This window comes from Anabrus simplex, chromosome 5 (assembly GCF_040414725.1).
Source record: "Anabrus simplex isolate iqAnaSimp1 chromosome 5, ASM4041472v1, whole genome shotgun sequence".
NCBI classification, from domain to species: Eukaryota; Metazoa; Arthropoda; class Insecta; order Orthoptera; family Tettigoniidae; genus Anabrus; species Anabrus simplex.
In genome coordinates this window covers 231520159-231530446 of record NC_090269.1, presented here as the reverse complement: position 1 = coordinate 231530446, position 10288 = coordinate 231520159, and positions in this window count along the sequence as shown.

Below are 10288 nucleotides of genomic sequence, written 5' to 3'. Positions count from 1 at the left end.
CCACTGATTTGAATTTAGGACTCTCGTCCAAATGGCATATTCCCTATCAATTGCTTATCTAGTCTTTCTTTGAATTATTTTAATGATTTCGAAGCCACCACAATTTTACAAAAAAACGTGATGTAGTTTATTTTGTAACTAAATAACTCATTTATTAATAGACCTACTTTCATAACCTTCCTTATAATTCAAAAGATAATATAAAACTGACATTACAACTGAAGGAAACTGGTTTTTTTTGCTAGTGGCTTTACGTCGCACCGGCACAGATAGGTCTTATGGCGACGATGGGATAGGAAAGGCCTAGGAGTTGGAAGGAAGCAGCCGTGGCCTAATTAAGGTATAGCTCCAGCATTTGCCTGGTGTGAAAATGGGAAACCACGCAAAACAATCTTCAGCGCTGCCGACAGTGGGATTTGAACCACTATCTCCCAGGTGCAAGCTCACAGCCGCGCGCCCCTAACCGCACGGCCAACTCACCCGGTACATTTATTAATTTTTTATAGGGGCTTTACGTCGCACCGACACAGATAGGTCTTATGGCGACGATGGGATAGGACAGGCCTAGGAGTTGGAAGGAAGCGGCCGTGGCCTTAATTAAGGTACAGCCCCAGCATTTGCCTGGTGTGAAAATGGGAAACCACGGAAAACCATCTTCAGGGCTGCCGATAGTGGGATTCGAACCTACTATCTCCCGGATGCAAGCTCACAGCCGCGCGCCTCTACGCGGACGGCTAACTCGCCCGGTACATTTTTTTTTAAACTACGGCTAGAATAGTTTTGTGATCTTTTATACCACCTATCGCTTCAGTTTCTCTACAGAGTTCATCTGGTTTTATCAGCACCAGTACATTCCCTGTAGTTGGTCTCATCACTTTCTGATTCAAGTGTCCTTCATAGATAAACTTACCATTTGTTGGTCATGCTTTGTCATTCGCATTTCCTTCCCGGTTAACATTTGATGAACTGATATCACCCGTAACAATCATGTTTCTTTCCGTACAATTTCCGATATAACCAATTATCCTATTAAATTCTTCCGCATCATTATCACCTCTTCCAAATATATCAAGTTGCCTATTATTTTTATAGCTGAACCTTATACGTAGAGTTTCATGTTTCTCATCCTTAACCTTTTCAGGCGAAGGCCTTCTGAACGAAGAACCCTATTTCTTAACAACCCATTAGCATCTACAAATCTCACTCTCAGCTGCTCCTGGTTTAAATTCCCCATCACCCTCCAGCCAGTATCCCACCTATAACAATCTCCGCTTCCTTAGCCTTTCCCCGCGCTATCATAACCAGATCCCACACATCCCCAGTTATGTTGGTACCTATTCCTGCTTGCCAACGAGAAAAGCTACTACCTTCACCTCCTCCTTTCCTTCTTTCATCACCTGCCTTAACCTAATTCCTGAATGACATTCTATCCTGATTCCATTTCCTCCACATACTTTCCCAACGTCGTAAACAGTACCCCCTCATGATCAGAGTCTCGAAACCAACCACCTCATTTGATCCCCCCGCCTCCCCTACTGGTCTCCTTATTTTCCCTGACAGCTGCCGAATTACTTCCTCCTCCTTTTTCTTCCTCTCATGACCCTATTCCACATCCCTCTGCCTATCCTCTACTCTATGCTTTTTCTTTCTCTTACCTCCCCTACCTCCGTAACACTCCCCTGTTTCTTTTCTTTTATTATTCAGCTTATGCGTAAGTATATCAAATACTAGTTTTCAGCCTTTAGCTCGTTATCCTACGATTATATTTTTTGAAAATATCGGATTTAGCGATGTGGACGTTAGCCTAAACCGTACCTGCTGCACAACTATACTCGCTGAACCTGCTGGTATTGCGTCATCTGTCCTCAGCTTGCACGCTTGCCCTTATGTGCCGAAGTAATTAAAACTCTATCAAACGTGAAGTGAGTGAAATAAATGTTAAACTTCAATGCTCCGCTCTCTTCAGACCTTGACGCCACAGTAAAGAACTCTGTCTGGCAGACAATTCCACGCATTACCTTATTAAATTACAAACTAAGCTACATTTCTGACAGTGAAGATTTAGAAGACAGTGTATTATGTTAATGCCACAGAACCTGAACATTTATGAGAGGATATACGATACATTATTCAGCTCTCGCAAAGGAAATGGCGCGTGATAAAGAGGTAAACTATTATGCTGTTCGGTATCTAATGGCATTCTTTATGTAGCAGCTAAATGACGGAGCAAGGCTCGTGTCATTCGCAGAAAGGACAAGTATCTCACTTCCGGCTGCCGCCCTGAATGGCACAGAGGGTAGAACGCTGACCTTTTGAGCCCAAGTTAATGGGCTCCATTCCGATGGTATTTGAAGATGCTCAAATACGCAAGCTTCGTGTCGGTAGATTTACCAGCACTTTAAAGAACCTTTTGCGGGACAAAATTCTGGCACCCCGGCGCCTCAGAAAATAGCAGTTAGCTGGACATATAATAATAATAATAATAATAATAATAATAATAATAATAATAATAATAATAATAATTGTACCGGGCGGTACACCTCCACTCCGCTAATTTAAAATGTGCGCCAGTTGAAACTCCTCTGCTGGAGGAAGTCTGAACTTTATCTACGCTATTAATTCTCTACTTTCTCAGAAGATGTCACCACGTGGAAAATTTTGAGTTTTTGAACTGTGTCATTTTTGGATGTGGTTTTGTTTCACTTGAAGTAAGAAGTGTGAACTTTCTCTTCTAGAGGACACTACTGAAGATCAACAATAGTGCAACCTAGTGCGGAGTCAAAGAACTATTTTGTTGGAGAAATTTTTATTTCAAATGTTTGTCTTTGCTAATTTTTTTTTCAGTTATTGTTTAAGTTGGCTGTATACCCCTCTCTTTCCCCTTGTTTTGCATTTAACCAATCCTGAATTTCTTTGAGTTATTTCCGACCAATCCGATGTATCTTCCCCCAACTTGGATATGTTTCTGTACCCGAGCCAATAAAAAGTTTGTGGGAGGGTGTTTTCATTCCCCTAACGCCTAGAACCTTCCGCGAGAGGATATAAACTGCTGATTTTAGGGTCTCCGGGCCACTTCTGTTCCATCTTTCAGTGTATAAAGTACATAGCAGGAGGCGGGAAGCGCCTCTTTCCTCGGCAGCGGTCATCAATAAGGTAATGGCCGATTAATAAATTCTTTCTTTGCTAGCTCAGCAGTTTAACTCTCGGGGCGGGTGCGAAGCGTTCCTCCATGTAACCTTTTCCTAAAATGTAACGATCTTTTCTTCTATTCTCTTTTAAGCTACATACTGGGATAGAGAGTGCTAACCCTCTCGAGCTCCCACTCTTATTGTTTTGAGGTGAACTTATTTTTCTCAACCTATTCTTCGATAACGTAAAACAAATTGTTCTTTTCTTAAGTCACCTCTTTAGCATGGGATTAGCCCTTGTATTAACGGCCTAGTGCCAAGTAGGTCTTAATCGAAGTGTATTAGGAGTGCAAGCTCGCCTCCTCTCAAATTGTTATTTTAGAGGTCATTTAATTAACCTGCTTTTCATTTAATAGACCTCAGTAGATTGGGTATTTTACCCCTGTGTTTATGTCCGTTGAGGACAACTTGAAGGTGGAGTTTGGTTTAAATTTTGAGAGCGAGTGGCTCTTTTGAAAATTGAATGTTGTATGCCTCGTGGAGGCTTTTCTGTGTAATTTGGAGCAAAGGCTCCTAGGTATGAATGGGGTTTTCTGCCCCTCTGTTAAAACTCGTGTTTGGGGTAAAACTGAGCTGATTGCCCAAGCAGTGTAAAATCTGGGCGCGAAGCCCAATCCCTGTAAATATTGTAACTACCCTTTTTGATTTGCTACTTTGTACCTGCCATGCTTGTTATTTCTTTGTTTTTGAAAAGAAAATATAACCTTGTTAAATTTTAAATTAATTTTGCTTTCGTAGCTGGAGACCTATTCACACCCGCACCTTCTTTCACCTCTACCTACCACGGAAAACTCCGTAACAATAATAATAATAATAATAATAATATAACATCATCCCTCTGCTGGCAAGTTACGACTTTAGAAATGAGACTGTTAAATATTAACATAATTTACTAGAGAGGAACTAAATATTGAGCTGGTTAGGTGCCCACCTTCCATGTTCAAGAAGAGAGGGATCGAAACTCCACTTAGCCGATCAACATAAGAATTTAAGGCGCGTGGTAGTCGATTTCTTCGTCGATGACCTGACTCGGATATTGTTAAATCATGGACTAATCTGTATTGACAGGCCCACAAATAACAGCCATTCTCATACACTTCTGGAGAGGAAAATCAGCTGTTTATTTTTAAAATAATTAGATCCTCTTGAGTCTTCAACAATGCCCCGTAAGATCACTTTTACTAGGCCACTTCTGACGGTGTGATCAAAGTATTTGGCAATTCGCTGTTTTACTGTCAGTCACAGACTAGCAGCTTTAACGTTGACTGATGAGCTCCCTTGGCAGTCCATGGGATTCTCAGTGTTCTACTCCTTCAGAATATTTACAAGACGTCGATGTGGTGCAGGCCACTCTTCTTTTGTGTCCAACATTCGGACTCGTAGAAACATATGGGGAACGCTGATGTTTTGACGAGGGGCATTTTTTTTCTAATGTCTTTTCGTCGCACCGACACAGATAGGTCTTATGGCGACGATAGAATAGGAAAGGCCTAGGAGTTGGAAGGAAGCGGTCGTGGCCTTAATTAAGGTACATTAAGGCGGGATTCAAACCCACTATCTCCCGGATGCAAGCTCACAGCCGCGCGCCCCTAACCGCACGGCCAACTTGCCCGGTAAGGCGCATTTTAGTGGCGACTAAGGGTACGAACATGCCGAGTGGATTACTCCTCGCTCAGCGCTCATAGCAGTGCTCTGCGCTCATCACTCATCATTCAAAGGTGCACATGCCGAGCGGGGGACCCTCGCTCTTCCTTCATTAACGAGGAAACATTTTCCATCCAGTTAAGATTGTGCAGCATTAACGAGAAGATCGCATTGTGTTCTTTAAATTTAATTTTGTTTTAATGCAACTGATTGTAGTTATCTGTGTGCATAATGATTAATTATAGTAGCAGCAGTGATGATGAACTTACGGTAGCAAGCAAATTGTACTTGATTTCAAGTTCTGACAGAAGGTACAGCGCACATCCAATTAATGAGAGAAGGCAGAAATTCGGTGAATTTCACCATTTATACCAGGAGGTGAAGAAAGATCCACAGAAATTCCACGAATATTTAAGAATGTCAATGCAGACATTTCAGTACTTGCTAATTGGAATTGAAGGCAATATGAAACCACGGAAGTACAGCAACTATCATGTCAACCCTATTTCCATCGAAGAAAAACTGGTTATTACTATAAGGTAAGCGGTTGTAATGTAATATTATTCTCTATTTCAATAAAGTAATCCGTACTTTATCAAAAGATTAAATTTGTAGAGTATAAAGGTAATATTAAACAAGCATCCTACTAATTTAGTACTGATACTGTACTTTCTCTGAACACAGGTACATAATCCATTTACTTATTTGTCACTTTCTTCTTTAAAAGAGACATGTTTCAGTTATCTTGACCACCTTCGTTTTCAAAGATTAGTAATAATTATACCTTCCTTTTAAAATTGATATTAACAAAAAAGTATTGACTACACAACAGTGTTAATTTTAATTGAAAACAAAGCACAATTAAATATTAAAAATTTCATGAAAACATCATAAGCCATTATAGGTACTTACAATAAAGTGAACATACAACGATTAAGGGTAGGCCTAAGTAATTTAATCCACTTTAAAAGTACCGTAATTCATTCTGCTTTTAATTCATCCTACTTACAAGGTGATAACGTTTTTCTGACATGTTTGATTTGAAATTTCACAGAATAAAATAAAAATTACACTATGAAGTACTCATTTAAAGTTTCACTTTTAAACTGGACTGTCACTGATATTGGAAGCTGGAGAACCTGAAGAAGATTGTTTAGGAATAGACTGCTGGTGTTGGAGAGCACTGAGAGATTGTGGAGGGAGATATGTGGGATTATTAAGACTGTAGGATTGTTGCATGTGATGTGATACTGGTAGTTGTTGTGAGGTGGATTGAACAGGGAAGGAAACATTCTGTGCAGCACATGGGTTCAACATATTTGGTAAGGATTGCGGAACAAATTGACAAATATTTGAATGTACTTCAGGGGGCTGATTTTGGCAAAACGACAAGTCGTACAGGCATTTTTGTACTTGCATTCTGAATATCATCTTTTTCTGTGAATCAAGTTTCTTGACAAATGGCATAATAGAGTTGAAAAATCCAATGTCATCGTCATTGGGGTCCACAGAAGACTGCCTTTTTCTTAATTCCAGTCTCTCTCGTTCGATTGATAACAGAGATTGTCCCAACGCAATTTGCGGGCTGATTCTTCTCCTGTAGCCAGTTTTGGTACGGGTACTTGTGGTTGATTCTTCGGAAATATTCGGATTGGGTATCGAGGATGTTGAACGGTGGTCACTTTTGCTGCTCGCAGGGTCTGTAACAGCCTCAGAATATGGTGATTGTGAGTTCACTTCCTCGTTGTAAGGATCCTCTTCCCCGTATGTAGAATCGTCAACATCAATATTTTGACTTGCTGTTTCACTTACATGATCAGCTTCTTGTGTCAGGGAGGTTATTAGATTGCTTTCACTGTCTCGTGGAGTAAAATGATCTTTTAGGAAAAGCAAACTATCAAAATAGGGCCAAGAATGTGGTGCTTCCTCTGGACCAGGGTCACCACTCGTTCGTTTCCTCAGCTTCCTACTAAACTCCTGCCTCAGTAGTTTCCATTGTTTGCTTGCTAAGTCACCTGTTAATGAAAATAAATGTATGTCACTTCAAAGTCACCGACTACCTACAAATATTTAAAAAAAGAAATAAAAGTCGTGTAATATAATCGGTTTTATTTGTATTTTAAAAACTAAGTATAATTTTGAAACTATTTCTCCTTAAGAAAGGCATACATTTATACTTGTACTGACGTTATGTAAAACACTTTATAGGTATTTCATTTGCAGGTTTCTGGCGACGGGGACAAGTTTCAGGAGCCTGGCATTTAGTTTTCGAATGGGAAGTTCTACAGTATCCCAGATTGTAAGAGAGGTTTGCCAGTGCCTGTGGATTGTCTTGCAGCCAGAGCATATGAAAACTCCAACTATTGAGGACTTCAAGCGAATTGCAGAGAGGTTCGAGACTGTGTGGGGTTTTCCAAATTGCATTGGGTCTTTGGACGGCAAACATGTCCGCATTAAATGTCCAGCACAATCCGGCTCAATGTATTTTAATTACAAACATTATTTTTCAATCGTTCTGCAAGCATTAGCAGACGATCATTACAGATTTACTGCAGTTGATATAGGTGGCTATGGGCAACAGAGTGATGGAGGAACCTTCAAGGCGTCTGCTTTAGGCCAACTGTTGGAGAACAATAAACTAAATTTTCCGCCTGATTCAGTATTACCCAACAGTGATGTATCTGTCCCGTTTGTAATCATTGCTGATGAAGCCTATCCCTTAAAAGAAAACCTTATGAAACCGTTTTCCGGAAAAACTTCAAGTGAAAAGGAGGATAACTTTAACAAGGTTCTGTCAAGAGCTCGGAAGACGGTTGAATGTGCTTTTGGTATTATATATTCTAAATGGAGAGTTCTTAGTACTACCATTGAAACCTGTGAATCATTTACTGATGATATAATAAAAGCCATTTGCATTCTACATAATACTATAATTGATAAGGAAGGGTATAGTATGTCTATCTCTGATCTTCCTCCTATTGAGGACAGGACAGCTCTGCCTGCCCGCGGTAGATCATTAAATCCCTCAACGAAAAAAGCCAGGGAAGTCAGAGAAAAATTTAAGGAGTATTTTAGCTTAGTAAAGCAGTAACTGGTGAACTTTTGAAAACATTCAGTTTCTATATTGTTCCTTTATGGTGAATTTTGTTTTTAGCACAATGTAGTCAAACTATTAATTGTAATTGCTATTGGTAAATTAGAAGGCTATTTTAAAAATATTTTTGTGACCTGTTTCTCTTTCATTGAATACTGTTTAATCTCCTATTTAGGATTTACGTACCACTGCTCGGAGGGAAGGAAAAATTATTCTGTTATCACACTAGACATGGGCAGTGGAGGGATTTATCCTAGTGAGGGATCAGCCGAACGCAGAGCTCACCTTCTAAAGACACCGCAAACACATACAGACAACGCATAGAAAGTTTAAGGTACATGGAAAGTAGATTATAATCGAGCCATTCGACTTTGCACGAAACAAAAATCTTACTCAGATTGGTGGGCCTCGGGACCTTCAAAATGCGAGTCCGTGACGTTCCCGCCTCGACCACCGCATCCGGTGTATTTGGTCTTATTATTGCATTAATTCAATTAAATTTGTTCAATAAGAAATTAAATGTCAACTTACCCGACATGCCCATCTCCTTTCCAATATTAATCCATAAATTCTTCAGCACATAACGGTTGTGATGATTTTTATGCCTTTTGTCCCATATTGGAGTACTGTCCCTAACCAATTCAATAAGTTTCTCTTTTAAATCACTCATGTTTTACGGAGCACGGAACCATACAAAGATACAAACGGAGTTCGTATCAGGCTTCCTAGCGATAATATTATGAGTAGGCGGCTGTGGCCTTGAACCAACCAATCACAGAACAGCGCTCAAGAAGCACATCGCTCCAAAATCAAACTGATTTGATTCTTGAGGGAGGAGCGGAGAGAAGAGGGATGAGTGAAGTGCCGGCATGAACGCTACTATTGAAATGTATGGGTTTGTTTTGCATCTCTCAGCTTCCTGTGTGAAGAGAAAGGAGTGATGAGCACTGAGCGAGGAGTAATCCACTCGGCATGTTCGTACCCTAAGATGTCGTGGATCTTCTATGTTTTGGGCTACTGTGTCATTGCGGTATTTTTGTAATTGCAATTCTTCTGATGTCTACAGTACATCCATCTTTACTTGTAACCCGTGACCGTAAGTAGACAAACGTATCCACCACATGCAGATCACCCGCAGATATAGATTTACTGGCACTTAAAAGAACGCTTTTCAGGACAAAAAAAATGAGCGACTCGGTGTCTCTTAAAACTAACTGTACTGGAGATACACTCAGCAGTAGTAGTATTTAATATTATATTTTCAAATTTAATTTCGTTACTAATATTTTTTGATTACTATAGCTAAACATTGTCCTTGTGGCAATCAAGAATGTCTGAAAAGTTGTTGAGTTTTCCAATAAATATATAAAAGTAGTTTGGTGGGTATATTGGAAAATTTCACTCCCCATTTTCTTGTAACAGACATAATCAGAAGCTTCTGAGCTACGCGACCACGCTTCAAAACCTGACCAGGGTTCGCGAGATTATAGGAGTGGAATGTCACAAAAAATTGGCTTTTTAATCAATTGAATGGATGAAAACCATAACGGTATAAGTAGCATTTTGGTAATTCAGAGAAAAACGCATTTAAACATCTTAACACTCATATAAAGCATGGTATTTGCAGTTATACCACCCATCACTAGAGCGCAGAATATTACCGCTATCACTCGTATCTCTTTGCTGGTGAAAAGATACATCCTCCCGGAGTTACATGGTTTTCATCCATTCAATTTACACTGCAAGGTTGCTTTTAAATTCTCTTTCTTCAGCAAAACACAATACAAGAGAAGATAGTTTCGTCCATTTTATACTAATAAAACAAGCCGCTTCTCTGCCTGGTATCAAAGTTGTTTAATACATCCAATCACCACCTATTTATAGATCATGATATTTATAAAAATCCACCTAACATGCTGTTTCCAGGAGGTGGGCATTACTAATATGTGTGTCAGTGTATGCATAAACGATTGACCCATAACTGAGTGTAGTGTAAGTCCATTTAACGACTCGTCTCAAAAAATTAAAAATTAGTATATCTGCAAGTATTTTTAAAATATCACTTTCTAATTAGATCATAGTATTTAGAGTGCGCTATGTCTTTTGGTGTGGAATAGAACAAATTTGTTACCTTCACTGACCCGCCTCAGACTCATCCTTGGCTTTGACGATATGTGACTGAAGTATAATCATTGAACCAGGAGTACGCCTTCTCAGTCCAATTGAACTGCGCGCCTTCTAGCGGGCCATCTGTGGCGTGAATCATAAAACGTATCTGAAGATACTTGGACCTTTAATCTGTAGATATCTCTACTATCGGCCTATGTGCCCCTTCTGGCGGGAGGACGGACAATTACTTTTT